At 42.2% G+C, this 16,122-nt stretch overlaps 1 protein-coding gene across 11 annotated transcripts in view; it reads right to left on the reverse strand.

Annotated features, from left to right (window-relative positions):
* Positions 1 to 16,122, reverse strand: part of FILIP1 (filamin A interacting protein 1) — a 222,941-nt gene that overhangs the window by 24,046 nt on the left and 182,773 nt on the right. The window contains exon 1 of one of the 11 annotated variants that reach the window (XM_070225150.1): positions 15,973 to 16,117. The exons of 9 other annotated variants lie outside the window; for them this stretch is intronic. The gene's annotated coding sequence lies outside the window, so the exon portion shown is untranslated. Of the gene's footprint in view, positions 1 to 15,744; positions 15,874 to 15,972; positions 16,118 to 16,122 lie in introns of those variants that run through there. One more of the 11 variants, XM_070225149.1, reaches the window with a different exon arrangement.

Consider the following 16,122-nt stretch of genomic DNA (forward strand, 5'->3'; position numbering starts at 1 on the left):
TCTCCACTTGTTAGCTGTATGATCTTGCACATGTTATAGAATCCATCTGTACACGTTTCCTCACTTATAAATTTGCCGTCAAAATAGTACCTGATTCATAGGGTTTGTGTGAGGTGCCTATCAGGTAATATCCGGAAAGCACTTACAATAGTGCCTGGCCCAAAGTGTAGCTTTAGCTGTCTTTATATTATTATTATTATTACTTCTTACTCTCACCCAAGTTCAAATGTAATCACGTCCCTCCCTGACGTTCCACGGCTTCCTGCTGCTCTTAGAGTAGAGAGTGAAATCCATAACATGGCCCAGCATGATTTGATCCTTGACCACCTTGGCAGGTTATCTAAGCTCCTAACATTCCTTGAATATGCTGTGCCCTCTGCATAGTATTTCCTCCCTGCTCCTCCTTTCACTCTGACACACAGACATGAACATACCTGGCTGATTGTTTATCCTTCAAGTCTCTCTTAAATGTCACTTCCTTCAGGAAGCCTTCCCTGACCAACCTGATTACATTAGATCTTCTTATAGACTCCCATAATACCCTGAGTCTTCCTTTATAATGCTTATCAACTTATAATTTTTTTAAAGATTGGCACCTGAGCTAACAACTGTTGCCAATCTTTTTTTTTTTTTCCTGCTTTTTCTCCCCAAATTCCCCCAGTACATAGTCGCATATTTCAGTTGTGGGTCCTTCTAGGTGTGGCATGTGGGACACCGCCTCAGCATGGCCTGACAAGCAGTGCCATGTCTGCACCCAGGATCCAATCCGGCAAAACCCTGGGCCGCCGAAGTGCAGCGCGCGAACTTAACCACTCAGCCACGGGGCTGGCCCTCAACTTATCATTTTTTGATGTCTGCCCACCTCTTTTAATGCAAGTTCCATGAGGGTAGGTGCCATATCTGTCTTGTTCACCCCCCAGCACAATGATTAACAGGAAGTGCTTGACAGGAAGTGCTGAGGAAATATTGACTGAATGGATAAACAAAAGAAAGAACAAATAAATAAGCTTAAGCTAGGAATATAGCTCAAGTCACTACGGAGATGTGTGAACTAGAGTCCCGCATAATCCTGAGCTGAGTATAAATTTCTGTTGAGTGTATATTGTGGTTGTTACTAGGCCAGTAATTTGACATTAATAGTGGCTATTAGAGGGGCTGGCCCTGTGGCCGAGTGGTTAAGTTCGCGCGCTCCGCTGCAGGTGGCCCAGTGTTTCGTTGGTTCGAATCCTGGGCGCGGATATGGCACCTCTCATCAAGCCATGCTGAGGCGGCATCCCACATGCCACAACTAGAGGGATCCACAACGAAGAATGTGCAACTATGTACCGGGGGGCTTTGGGGAGAAGAAGGAAAAAAATAAAATCTTTAAAAAAAAAAAAAATAGTGGCTATTAGACAACAAGTGTCTCTGATCTAGTGAGCAATGGCCTCTCTCAAGGAATGCGGTCATTCTAGGAGTCAGTCTCCCAGAGAAGAGGTACGTCTCTCAAGCGGGAAGCCTCAAATGAGAGAGGGAGTCCTCTCTACGTGGACTGGCAAGATACCGCTTCCTATGAGTCTATTTTTAATCCTGGAGCATGAACCACCTCTAGATAACCTATAAATGCTCACGGGAATATTAGAACCCTAAACAATATTTTGTAGACCAGGCTGAATTAAAGGCTTTCGTGTCTCTCTCATAGGTTTTAGTGTTCTTTTTGTTTGCTTATTTTAGTTCTTTTTTAAAAGATCGCTATAAACTCCCCTACAGAGAAAGGCTTTTCCTCAAGAGAAAGGCTTTTATCCACAGTTGGGCCAGAACTCTAATGCTGGAGCAGGACACCTCTGGGGCCTAGTGGGAGGGACAGCGGTAATTAACGTGAGGGAAGTCCCAGGAAGAAGGAAGTCGTGGGACATCCCGGAGCTATTTTGTAAGCCGTCCCTCCTACATGGAAATGCTTCCAAGTGCTAGACTCTGGGTGATCCTTGGATTGCTATTTCAGAAAGGGTGGTGACACTTCCTTAGACACGGAAGTAAGTGTGATCTCCAAAGGAGAAATTATGTAGAGAGAGAAAAAGGAAAGAATGGGAAAAAAGACTTTGGGAAATTCCCCAAAATAAGGGGAAAAAGAATGAGGAGCTATTGAAGGCCTGTCAAAAGAGACAAGAGGAGGGAGAGAGATGAAGAGAGACCCATGGAGCAACCCAGGAGGGCCAAAGGAAAAGGCGCTGATCTCCATTATCTACCTCCCAGTCACTAGCATTCTACTTACAGCTGGTGTTTTTAATGCGCCCATATCTAGAAATGCTCATTTTTACATTAAACAAGCATTCAGAAGCATTATCATGTAACTACTCGCAAAACATAATGACTTTAACATATTGTCTCTTTTTCAAACAGTTTCCTTTTGTGCTTTCCTTTTTGTGCTTCAAACAAATAATTTGCTCTGCCGTCCATGAAATTAGCTATTTAAGGAGCAGAATAAGAGGGTTTTGCTGTTGCTTGTGCCTGCCGATCTTATTACCGCCTCTCCACTCTCCTTCCTGCCCATCTTGCATTCTTCAACCACACCCTGACTCTAAACACATTAGCATAAAAGGAAACAACCCAGAAGACCAAGACTAAGAAGAGGAATTAGTACCCTGATTCTCAGCAGCAGTTACAGGCAGAGCCCTAAGTATCCCGAAATCCACTTTATTCTTGGCAAGTTCTTACTTTTCTGTAAGCACTTTATCTTGTTTAGAGGACAAAAGGAAGACAAGTATATGATCTAATAGATTTTTCAGAATACTCTTACCTTTCTTAATAACTGTTCTTAAATGTATTCACTTCTCTTTTCATACTGATTAAAACTATATGTTTTTAACTTACAAATTTGTCATTTATAAACATGCTCAGAAATTCAATTATTTTCAACTAGATGACTTTAAAAGTGTAGGTTCAAAAGTCCTTGTTGTTTATAGTGTGTCCATTTGTCAAGACTCATCAAATTGTGTAATTACAAGTGGTGAATTTTATCATATGTAAATTATAGCTCAATAAAAATATAGTGAGAAAAGTAATATAAAAAGCCCTGGAAAGTGTTCCAAGATGTCAGGCAAAGGAAGAAAAGTTGTAAACAAATATTATAAGAGAGTGACTTAAAGTATGATAGAAAACATAAAATAGGTTATTAATCTTAAGGCAGAAAAAGGTGAAAGCAGAAGTCAGAAAAAAAGAGGGCTAACATTTTCAGGTGGAGTTGGGGAGGCTGGCTCGTTCTGGGGAAATAATATTTCACGTACTAGAAAACCTCTAGTCCCAATATCAAGAGGCCTTGTAAAAGCCCACCCCAAACTCCAAGTTTTGCTAATACCTAATTTTTTAAAAAATGAAGGATAGAAAAATGGTCTTTGATGATAGAACATCTTACTTACCAACTACCTCTTACATTCTAGATGGGGCATTAAGGACTTGATTATTCTGTTATCTTCATAACATCCCTTTGAGTAAGGCCTGAATCAAGGGAACAGGACTAAGAAGGGGCAGGTTGGGATTTTGAACCAGATCTGTTTCACCACGATGAGCTTTTAACAACAATGCTATTCCGCAAATAGATATTGCTTGAACTGCTCAAATTTGCAAGGCTCTGTGTTTGTTTAGGTTAACTTTGTCTTGCTTGATTTAGCCTATCCTTCTGGAATTGTCAAGATCCTCCTTGGACTCTGTTTTGTCACCCAGTATATCAGCTTATATCTAGCATTGTGTCAATGGCAAAATGACCCCAACATTAATAAAAAGACAGGTCAATGCACAGAGCCCTTCAAACACTCAAGATCTCCCTCCTGCTGACATCAATCTATTCAGTAGCACGGACCTTGTCATTCAATTAGCTAAGAGCCCACTGGGCTGTTATTCGCTATCTCTTCTGAGCTCCCAGTCCTCCCTTACGGACCTGTTCCAACCACATCCTTCTTGTGTCTGTCAACTACAGCCAAATTCTTCCAGATGCTTGAGCCCCAAATCTAGAGTCATCCTTGAGTCCCCTCTTTCTCTTACATCCCCACATTCCATTGTTCAGCAAATCTTGTTAAGTCTACCTTCAAAATATATCCCAACTCCAGTTACTTCTCACCCTGTCCTCCATGGCTCTCACCCTGCCCAAGCCACCGTCATCTTTTATCTGGATTATTGCAATAGCCACCCAATCTGACTCCCAGCTTCCACTCGTTCACCCTTAGTCTGTTCTCTGCCCAGAAGCCAGAAGCCGTTCTGCTCCAAGCCCTCCAAGAGCTTCCCCTTTGAATCTGAGTGGAGCCCAATCATCACAGTGGCCGGAAAGGCTCTACAGTATGATGCCTTCCCCTTACCTCTCTGACTTCATCTCTGAGAAGTCTCTCCCATCCTTCATATAATCTAGTATGACTATCTGATTTCCTTCAGATCTTTTCACAGACATCCCCTTCTCAGGGAGGCCTTCTTTGCCCACCCTCTTTGATCTTGTGCCTTTCATGGTAGAACTTCCATTTCCTTTTCCTGCTTTCTTTTTCTCCACGGCACTTATTATCATCCGATACACTATACATTTTACTTACTCTTTTTTTTAATTGACTGTCTCTCTTCTCTAAAATGTAAGCACTTTGAAAGGAGGAGCTCTGTATATTTTATTCACTGATGTGGCCCTAGCACCCAGACCATAGCCCATGGTGAGCTCTTGCCCTGTTTGTTGAAGGCTGTCACAAAAGGTCTTCTCAGAAGCCTTGCTGAAATTCAAGTGCACTTAGCCAAATTCCTCACCTTTTTTGTGCCTCAGCTTCCTCATATTTCAAATGGAGGAAATGAAACCGTTTCCTCATGGGGCTGTTGTGAACTGAGTGAAATGACCCAGAAAGGTGCTCAGACAGCGACCAGCCCGCGGACACACGCAGGCAGTGCCAGCAGTCAGTACTGTCAGAGGCACCCAGCAGCGCACCTCTTCTTGTTTACTCACTAAACAGTCATTTACTATTTACACCGTGTGTGTTTACAGCACACAGTGTGTGTTACAAGTGTGTTTACAGCACACTTTCCATGTGCTGGGCCCTCTGCTAGGCATATAGAGAAAAAAAAAATGGACACACTTCTTACCCCTAAGGCATTTGCTCTCTAAAGAAGAGGACAATTAAATCAACCATGATAGAAAGACCTGCACAGGGAGCATATAACTCCGTGGTGGCACAAAGGAAGGCAGCTAAGCCACACCAGGAGGAGGAAGCCAGGGAGGCTTCCAGGAGAAGGGAACTCCTAACCTGAGCCTGAAGGGCTAAGTAGGAGCTAGGGAAGTGGAGAATGCAAGGAAAAGACCCTCTAGACTGGGGGTAGCACACTGTTGTCTGGGACCAAATCGAGATCCAGGCCAGCACTTGTACAGCCCTCAAGCTAAAAGTGGTGCTTACATTTCCTTTTTTTGGTGAGGAAGATTGGCCCTGGGCTAACATCTGTTGCCAACCTTCCTCTTTTTGCTTGAGGAAGATTGTCCCTGAGCTAACACCTAGGCCAGTCTTCCTCTATTTTATCTAGGACACCATCACAGCGAAGCTTGATGAGCGGTGCTAAGTCCACGCGGGATCCTGTGATCCCCAGGCACCAAAGCAGAGTGTTCAAACTTAACGCTTCGCCACCAGCCCCGCCTGCTGACGCTTACATTCTTAAGGGTTGTAAAACATAACAAAGGAGAGCACAGAGCAGCCTGGAGGCGGCCCTCAAAGCTCAGACGGGAGCTGGCAGGAGCCGCGGAGAAAGCAGAGAGCTGCAGAGACGAGCTTTTCAGGGCGCGGCATGCGGCCCGACTGGAGGGAAGGGCAGCGGGGCAGGGGGGAGAGCGCGGCCCGGGAGGCCCAGCGAGCACGGCAGCCCGTGGGCTGAGAGGACGGATGTAAACTTCGGGCTGGGAATGTGAGGAAACGCAGCAGCTGTGGAGGGGGCGGGGGAATGCGGCGGGGAGCCAGATCAGTCAGGAAGCTACAGAAGTGGGAGGTGAGAAACGAAGTGCAGTGTGAGCCCAGATCGTGTCGCTGGATGAGGAGAGAGGGGCGCACGTGGCGATCTGGGAGACAGAAGTGGCCGCGTTTGCCGCCAGAGGCCGCGAGGATGGAGAGGAAGTTGGGCCTGGCTCGCCAGCTGCTGCGGGGGTGTTGCTTTGCTGTCGGTGCTTACCACATACAGGGTGATCTAAAGGGAGAAACGGACTTGGAGGGGAAGACCGTGACGCTCCAAAAAGACACATTGACCTTGAGGTTCCTGAGAACTTCCAAGTGAAATGCTGAGTGGTAGGCCTGGAGTTCGGGAAATACAGGCAGGGGGCCTCCAGCGGCTGGTGCGACCTACAGCCATGAGAGGACGAGAGGAGGAGGTAGACACCAGGAGAAAAAGCAGTAAGGACAGAAAAAAGACACTGAGATGAGAAAGGAACTTCATGAGGGAGCCTAAGCAAGGATGGCCGGGGTCGGGGGGAATCTCGGCAACATTCCTGGGACTCGCGGACGCGAGAGAGCAGAGAAGCACAAGGAACGGGCCCAGTGCATAGTGCAAATACTTGGAGAGATCAGATGAGAGAACGTGAAAATGTGCACCATTTTTATTCAGATTCAAATTTAAAACTTTTTCATTGGATATGTCAATATGGACATCATCAGTACTTCATCTGACCAGTTTTAATAGAGTTAGGAAACAGAATACAGATTACAGTTTAGCTGAAGAAAAACCAAGAGAAAAAACGAGACAAGTGTCTGACACTAATTATCTGAGATCTTGATTCTCAAAGGAAGGAGAAACAGGGAAGCAGACATAGGAAACAGGTAGGGCAGCATCAACATTTTAACCTTTTAAAAATATATGTATTTTTTATATAAACATAAGAGAGATTAGCATGTTCCCACTTAATTTTAAAGCTCTTGTTTTTGTTTATAGAAATAGTCCAGTTAATAAATAAATGATAGAATGCCACTATTAATGAATAAAGAAGTAATTATAAAATACCACCATTTTGCAATCCCCAGTGTAATAATAGGCTTATCAATGTGTCCCACAAGAGACAGCCAGACACTGTGTACATATGTGCATACTTCCACCCAAGAAATATTCTTACTAAGAAAATTAAACCTGAATCAGAGCAAACTCCTGTAACTAATTGCTAGTTTACAGGAAAGATACAGGCAGGAAACATGCTAAATGACATTGTGATCATCAGAAAAATCCAAAATGTAGGGGACTAAGCAGGATAAAAAACCAGATTCTTCAATAAATAAATTTCAAGAAAAAAAATTGGAGGGGGGAAACTATAAAGAAGACATATCAACCATCTGTGATCTATTTGGATTCTTACCCAAACTTTTGCGTGTGTGTGTATGTGAGGAAGACTGGCCCTAAGCTAACGTCTGTTGCCAATCTTTCTCTTCTGCCTGAGCAAAATTGTTGCTGAGCTAACATCTGTGTCCATCTTCCTCTGTTTTATGTGGGACTCTGCCACAGCATGGCTTGGTGAGTGGTGTGTAGGTTGGCACCCGGGATCCGCAAACCCCAGGCCGCTGAAGCAGAGTGTGCAAACTTAACCACTACACCACCAGGCTGGTCCCTCGAACTATTTTTAAAAATGAGACAATTGGAAAAATTCTGTTGCTAAGGAATTATTATTAAATGTTAATGTGATAAAGAATTTTGGTAAGATTTTTAAAAGAATCCTCATCTTTTAGAAATAAACATTGAAATATTTATGAATGAAATATGTCTGGAATTTACATAAAAATAATCCATGGGAGTGGGGATGTATGAAACCAGACTAGACGTGAGTGGATAAATTGTTAAAGCTAAGTGATAGGTATAGGGGGTTCATTATACTATTCTCTTTATTTCTGTAAATGTCTGAAATTCTCCATAATAAAGTTTTTAACCCCCTTTGTAATGTTTAGCTTCCCTCCCCACCCCCACCCCCAGCTCCTTTGGTGTCTGGACATATTTTCACTTTCCTTACAGCGCCCTGTTAAATCTCCTATGTGTCCGTGACTGTGGGTGATTCTTTCATTCCTTTCCATGTTTATAAAATTAAGCTTGTTTGAGACTTTTACTTTTTCTTCCTCATTGGGATCCATTTGATGCTTAGTCAAACTTATGCTAAAAAAAAGCATCCTCACTCTGTTCTGTTCCACAGATGTTTGCTAATTTATCTTTCCTTTTAGAGTATAAGGACACAATTTTTTGTGGGGAGAAAGGGGAGGTGAGAGATTTTTTTAACCTTATCATAGTTATTCGTCCTTGAGATAAACACCTTCCCTGGAACAGGTGTCAGTTTGTGCTCCTAAAGACTTGGGCCACACCTACGATAGCCACTGTCACTTCCCTTCCTTGGAGAGTAACCACGTAAGATTTCACAGGTTCTTTCCTCCGATTTTCTTGACACTCCCACTTCTTCAATCATTTCTCCAAATTCATCAGCATTAGCCCCAGAGCAGCAATTCTCTCTTTGCTTTCTTCAGATGTTGTTACTTGTCACCATCTTAGTCCATCAGACCTCCTTTTGAAGCATCAGTGTCACCCCTTAAAAGTCACCTAGGTTTGTTTCTCAGCCAGGCCATGCTAATTTCCCTTCTCACTATTTCCTTTCCCTTTCACCATGTTTATTCTTCAACTCTCCCTGCATGTATGCCGCTCTGTCTTTCAAGAGAAAAGGCAGCAAGGGCTTGATTGGAATTAAAGAGGAATGACCCTCAAAAGAGCCAAGCATGCACGTGGCTAGAAGTCTTTAATCACACACCTTTTTTCCCAACCAGAACGTGGTACAGAGCTGAGCAGCACAGCAACACGCTAGGACGTGGTTTCACCAAATGACTCAGGAAGGGGTGTTACTTTTTAATGAGTCACCTCAGTTTCTCAGGATGGTTACTATTATAATAATTATCCAGGATTAATCTAATGTCCCCCATACACTCTGGAGGGCTGGAGCCGGGGTGAGGTCAATGAGGCTGGGTCCTGCAACTGCAGAGTCGGATCCTGTTCTAATTTGATGTTTTGATATTTTTGTTCATCCTGGATGTCTTTGCATTAATTTTGGTATTTTAAAATGCAGTAAAATATTGCGTATCTGGATGAATGAGTTTTTTGGCATTCCTTTAAATTGTATGCCCAAGGTGAGAGCCCCATGTGCCTCACCTTCATCCCAGCCCTGAGCGTTGAGTGCTGCAGAATCGTTTATATATATGTATAAAGAAATGGTGGCTCCTTCATAATAGGACACAAAGTTTTGAGCTTTGTTTCTTGTTTTGCATTTCTTAGTAGTGGGGAAGAGTTTACAAAGCCCTTGTGCACTTTTTCTTTTCCCCTCTTGTGAAGAGCAGCAGTACTGTGGAGCCTCTGATCTCAAACTTTTTGACCCTGGCCCCGTGTAGTGGGCCAGAGGCCTACTTCACCTATCCTCACAACAAAAAAGAACCTGGTGCTAAAAAACTGACAGAGAAGAAAGTAAAATCAGTAAACTCATTGCTAGCATCTTTTCTGAACGTCGCAAGAGAAGATCCTGAAGTTATACACATGATTTTATATTATAAAATTATTTCCTATAAATTAAAAAATAATCTAGTAATCTTACTACATTTACTTTGATAGTATACTCCAAGTAATTCAAATAGCACATACACACCCTCCAGGCAGATTATCACAAATGATCACCTCATTTTACTCTCCATCAGATTTTGAGAGGAATAGTATGATTCTGCCCTAGAATGGGCACACTGATGACGTGCCTTGAAGTCTAGTTGTTGAAAATTGTAAACCAAGGAAATGCAGGATGGACACTCTATGGGTTAGCTCAACAACCTATGACAAACTAAGCTGATGAGGATGTGTAACCTTTAAAAGGCATAGGTGACAGCAACTGAAAACTAGGACAAGCTTATGACTGATAAATTACTCTTCATGAAGATTATGGGGTTTCCTGCTACCAGGTGACCACATGCTGAGTAAGTGTTTGACAACATTTGGTGGCAGCCAGACCACGCTGTAAAATACTGATTTAGTCTTTAAGAACATCTACTAACATGCTAATTTAAATTTACAAATGTTATATTTTAAAATAAATCACTTAGTATAATTGCTAGTAAACAGCTCTTAGTCGTAGTAGTAATTAAGGTCTAGGGGATTGTTTGTCATTTGCTTATAAAAACCATAGAAATGACTGTTTTTTTCTGACAATTCGCTGCCTATGAGGAGACCCATATTTGAGAATCACTGTTTGAGAAGCTCTCTGATCACACGCTCTAGTATGAAGCTCCGCGACTCACACAGGGATGTAACCACGATTCATTAATTTACTCAGTAATTCAGCAAAGATGGGCTGAACGCCCTACCATTGTCGGATAGCGTATTAGGTGCTCAGAATAAAAATAAATTGCACTGCTATGTAAAAAGTGCCATTTCTGCTTTAAATATAGGCTGCTGAGGGACACCCAGGGATGGGGATGTGACTGGAGGAAGTAGTTGCTCAAGGCTTTTGCAACTGTTGTTCCCAATACTGTTCTCCTGCTATCAGGGCTGCAGCCCACATGGCCCTTTGGGATAACTAGATAAGGGTCCTCCTCCTCTCTAGGGAGGCAGTCCCTTGCTGGGGTGCCTGGCTTGATAGGATGAATGAGAACTGGACTTCAGCCCCCATTCTTTCATTGGGTAGGTGCTCCTGTAAACTGCAACCTGAACAACCATACATAATAGCCCTATGAGCTCTTCTTTCTCGTCCTTCAGGTTTCAGTTGACATGTCCCCTCCCCAGAGAGGCAGTCTCTGACCAAATTATTGAAAGTGGTTTGTTCAGCCGCTCTCTATCATATCACCCTATTTATTTCTTTCACTATCTGAAATCATCTGGTTCATTTATTAGTTTACTTAGATGTTGTCTGTCTTCCCACCTCTCCACAGAGCAAAAGCTCCATTAGAGCAGCGTCCAAAGCTGAACACCAGCCCCTAACACAGTGCCGGACACATAGCAGGTGTTCAATCAATATTTGTTCAATGAATGAACAAACGAGGGTTATCCAGAAGAAGCAGGGGGAAATGATGCACCATGTAAAGGGGAAAAAGCATGCAAATGCAAGAAAACAGAACCTCATTCAGAACAGCACAGAGTCAATGTCAGAGAGCACAGTCAGAGGTGGGAAAGTGTCAAGAGATAAGACTCCAATGGAAGGTAGAGGTCAGATCATCAAGCAGTTTGTATGTCATCCTAAGGAGACGGGCTCCATCCTGAGCATTATAGAGTTCTTGAAGGACTCTAAGAACAGTGATAATATCAAATAAGGATATTAGAACATTCTGAGCACAATGTGGCTGGCTGTATGGATTACAGAGGGGAAACTAGAGGCATGGAGACCAGTTATGAAAGTGTTGGAATTTTCCAAGCCAAAAAAAGGACTAGACTAAGATCACAACTGTAATACAAAAAAAGGAGATTGTAAGAATACTTAGGATGTAGAATTGTCTGGTTTTGGTGACTGATTGAATGTGAAGATTAACGTAGAAAGAATTATAAAAGATTATTCCTACATTTTGACACGGGTGACTATATGAATGATGTTGCCACTTGTTGACCATACTGGCAGCCCCATCAGCATCACAATCTAGCCAACTGGTCTAAGTAGTACCATGTCGAATCTTAGGGAGATGGTTATGATCGCCCAAATTTTCCTCAAGGCTCTACTGACTTGAGCAGAGGGCAAAACTATCTTTTTGAAAAACTCAACTCAGTTGAGCCAGCATGGGAAAGATAAATTTCTAGGTCTTCTCTAGAATATGACTTTTTAAAATGTTCTCTTTAGATCTCAATTTTAGTCATCTTTGAAAAATAAGTATAGTTTTATAAACCTGTGAGGGAAGCAAATCAGGACTCAGAAGCTCTTGGTGGGAAGTGTTTTTGAATGAGAACATCAACTCAATTTATGAAATGAATTTATGAAATGTTATATGCAGCTGTAGAAAAAAAGTGTTATTAAGTTAGTAAATTACCAAGCTATTAATTTGTATATTGTATCATTTAATAACAAAACTCTATACTTCTAATTATTATCCTTTGCATTACATGTTTTCCATTTACCTCTCCTGTTCCACTCTCCACATTCTCAATCCTGCTATGTGCTCGGGAGGCTGACATTTAGGCATTGTATTAACAAGCTCTTTCTAGTTTCCATCTGTTTTGGTTTAGTCAGTAGGAGGCAGTGACAGGAGATTGGAGAATGGGGTATTAATTCCCTCCTGAGTCTTGGATATTTGGCTTCATTCTCCTACTAAGGGCCATAGTCCCTGTTAGACAGCTTTCTCCTATAGATACAGTTACTCTTGAGGGTTCTGGTAACTACTCCCTCCTCCAAGTTAATGGGTAGTAAGAAGTACACACTCCTGCACTCCCCCATCCCCCAAATTCCTAGCCCTAGGGAACTGCAGTTCCCTTACTAGCCTCCCTACACTCTACCCACATTTGTATAACCTTGTCAAATTACCCCATTAGAGTCACCTGGGTTTTTGCTGTAACCCTGAACAGATCATACAACATGTAAATTTCAGGGCGCAGGATTACCTCCCTTCTCTACACCCAACACACACTTTATATGCATCATAATTTCCCCTGATACAGATTTGGAGGTTGGGATAATAGGACAAATCCAAGAAAAGAGAAGACACAGATAGTAGTGGTTGAGAGAGGGTCAGTGAAGAGTTGAGGAAAAAGAAAGAATAACACATTTATAGACACATAGACATATTGCAATGCTGGGGAGCAGGAACAAGAACAACAGTGAAGCTGAAGACAGAAGAGGGGAGGCAGAGTGGTGCTCCTGCTCTCCCTCAAACTAGACACAGAGGGGCCTGTCTGTCCCCACTCAAGGCCAAGCAGTAGGGAAGGGCCTTGCCTTGGACCCAACAACAGGCCCGAAGCCTAGCTTTCTATCTGTTTCATTCTGTACTGTAGGTTCTTTAGAGCTGGAAAATTTCTGGATGATAAAGGAGAAAGACCACAAATAATGAAAGATGAATGGGAATATTCAGGAGGGAAAAAAATGACTAGCCGCTGATAGAAGACCAAATATGAAAATATGTGTAGTAATTTGTATAGAAAACTAATCTCTATGAAACTCAATCACGCCAATACTGTTCATTGTCAAAAATATCTGTATATCTTTTTGATACTTGTCATCTCAAAGCCAATCGTCAGCGCTCAGGGTAGTAGCTCAGAGTGTGTGCTCTAGAGCCAGACCATATGGTTGGAGCCTAGCTCTGCCCCCCACTCACTTGGACAAGTTTCTTAATTTCTCTCTTCCTCAGTTTCCTCCTCTATAAGAGGGAAGTGATAGTATCTATTCACAGGGTTGCTGTCAGAGTCACATGAATTATTACTGGAAAGGGCTAAGTACTCAGTAAATGGTAGATACTATTAGTAATAATGCTAAACTGGAACTTACTGCCAATTTGTATCTTTCTCCTCCAATGAGAATGAATTCTTCAAAGACAATGGAGAGGGAGGTGCATCTACTGGTGCAATGGAAAACATAATTTCATTCTTGAGACCTGAAAATGTTGTTGTTTATCTCATGGGCATGAATGAGTAATTTCTACCCACAATAATATGTCTTCATTTGTGTTTTCATATTCCTAAGTTGTTCAAAGTACTTTTCAAACACCCTAAGAATGATCAGAGGAAATATTTTTAAAACAGTGAAAAGAAGATCTTCTTCTTCTTCTTTTTTTTTTTTTTTTGATGTTGTTTATAAAGAATCAGCCAGGTGGATAAATTTACTTAACAATTTTCATAAGGAACAGAAAAAGTCATGAACCATAGAAGTTTGCCACCTAAATGTGTGGCCCTGGGCTCTTTCTTCCAAGTAGCCCCTCATCTTCCCTCACTCTGACCCAAAGAGACCTTTCCTCACCCATTCCCAAAGAACGTGTCACCCAGTTCATCACACCTGATTATCGGACTCTCCAGTTAGGTAACATCTGCGCGCCATCACCAAAACTCTCTCCCTCAGAAAATAAGCTAACTTGGGGGAGCTTACCTAGGGAAGTGAGAGAGTGGGAGGATATTTTGAGGCATGTGGGTTTTTAGGTCCCTGCAACCGCAGTGTGAGGGTGTCCTCCCAGTGCTTAAGGAGAGAGACCTCTCCTCCGTGGGCTGTCCTCGTGGTCACAGAACATGAGGGGAGGAGCTGGGAGCATGAACCAGATTCCTAAGACTATTCAAACGAGGTGAGGACAGTCCACAAAGGTACAAATCTACCTCATTCTACTCCATATATGCACTTATAGAGCGCTGGGCAAAAGCCAGGTTTTAATCTTATACATTATGGCTTTAAGCTTATACAATCTGGGAGCTTCCCATATAAAAACATTTCCTTTTGTAAAGCCTTTCATTAAGATACTATTAAGCTAATTCATCTCTTGGGTAAATCTATTTTCATAAATAAGATTTGTTTAAAATAATATAGACAGGAAATAAGTAGCAAATTAAATTAAATACATAAATCACTGGTATTAGTGCATTCCCATGCATTTATTTACTCAGAAAAATAACCCTTTCCCTCCTGGAAATGGCAGTAGAATTTTATTGCCATTGCATCTAAAGGTCTTAAAAATAACTTTTAAATGTAAGCATACATGAAATTTCACTAAATTTCACTATCTAATAATGATTTTATCCAGTTTTGGAACTGGAACTTTAAAGCTAATGCAAAAAATAAAAAGTCAAAACAATAAACAAAATTCCAAAACCCTAGATTCAACTTTGCATGGATCCTGACTATTAGTCTAGAGAAGTGTGAGCGCCCTTCCGCTGCGCAGAGGATGTGTCGTTCGACACGGAAACAGTTCGCCTGGCCCGGTGGAGGTGAGGACCCAGCAGGTCAGCACAGGGCGCCCAAGGTTTTCATCCCAGCTGAGCTGAAGATTGTCGTTGCTTTAAACACACAGACAAAACGTCATGAACAGTCAGTGTGATAAAGAATTAAATCTACACAAATGAAAACCGTACCGTCTGCCCTTACGCTAGAATTTCTATTAAACAGGTCATGTGCTGCAATCACACTGTAAAAACCTGGCTTGGGCCAAGCGCAGTTGTTTCGTGAAACACTGAATACCCTCCAGCCCTACTGAGCGCTAATGCGAGCTGTTTATTTTGATATACTCTGCTGGACTCAGACAATGTTTCTTTGGCATTTTGAAAAATTACTAAAGTTGAACTTTTTACACAATTGTTTAACATAGTCCTTTAATCCCATTCCCACTTTGAAATCAAACCTCCTATCTGCTATATTATTCTTATTATCACTGCCACACTGACTGTTTCAGAACAAACAGCTCTCTGGATCACTGTGCATTCTAATTTATTACCAACTTTTACAAGGCTTCTCTACGTGTGCAAAGAAAGAGCTGCAGAAAATCCAGATAACAACAACAAAAAACTTTGAAAATAATATTTTTACCTCAAATTAGTTTTTTGCTCATCAAGAAATCCTAAGTTAGGAGATACATTTACAATACATGGAAGGGCTGTCTGTTAAAAGCCTTCAGAGCACATGAGAAAGACTGACAGCAGCAAGATGGGAGACTTCCCGTCTTATACAAACTCCCCAAGTTTCTGCAGGACAAGACTATTTTCCCTCCACAGAAAAACAGGAGCACGCCTCATACCACAACAAAGTGCATCTCCACCAGTTCCTGTCAAGGATTCTGAAGTATGAAGAAAAGTCACAATAAGCTGGGCATTTTCAAGGGTTCTCACCGTGCACACTCAGTAAAACCTGTAGCCGAAAGCTGAAAGGTTGTGAGCTCTGTCAGCCCTTGTCAGATTAGTCGAGGCTCTACAAATGTCCAAACCCAGCTTCCAAGATGCTCTTTGCAACAACACTTAGAAATGAGTTTACTGCCAACTCGGCCTGTTAACAAATGAAATGCCCTTGGACTACAGCAACAATGTTGCTTAAATCAAAACAGATCTTGACTTCCTTACCTTAATACTAGGAAGCATGGGAGCTTTTGGTTTTGTTTTTGTTTTTTCTAAGGGAGTACTGGTTTGCGTGACAGCAGCAGGCCCTGCTCAGCCCCTCCTCCGTAGGGAATTAACCGTCCCATTCCAGCCCTGCCATCAGAACAGTGAAAG

Source organism: Equus caballus, chromosome 10 (genome assembly GCF_041296265.1).
Source record: "Equus caballus isolate H_3958 breed thoroughbred chromosome 10, TB-T2T, whole genome shotgun sequence".
NCBI classification, from domain to species: Eukaryota; Metazoa; Chordata; class Mammalia; order Perissodactyla; family Equidae; genus Equus; species Equus caballus.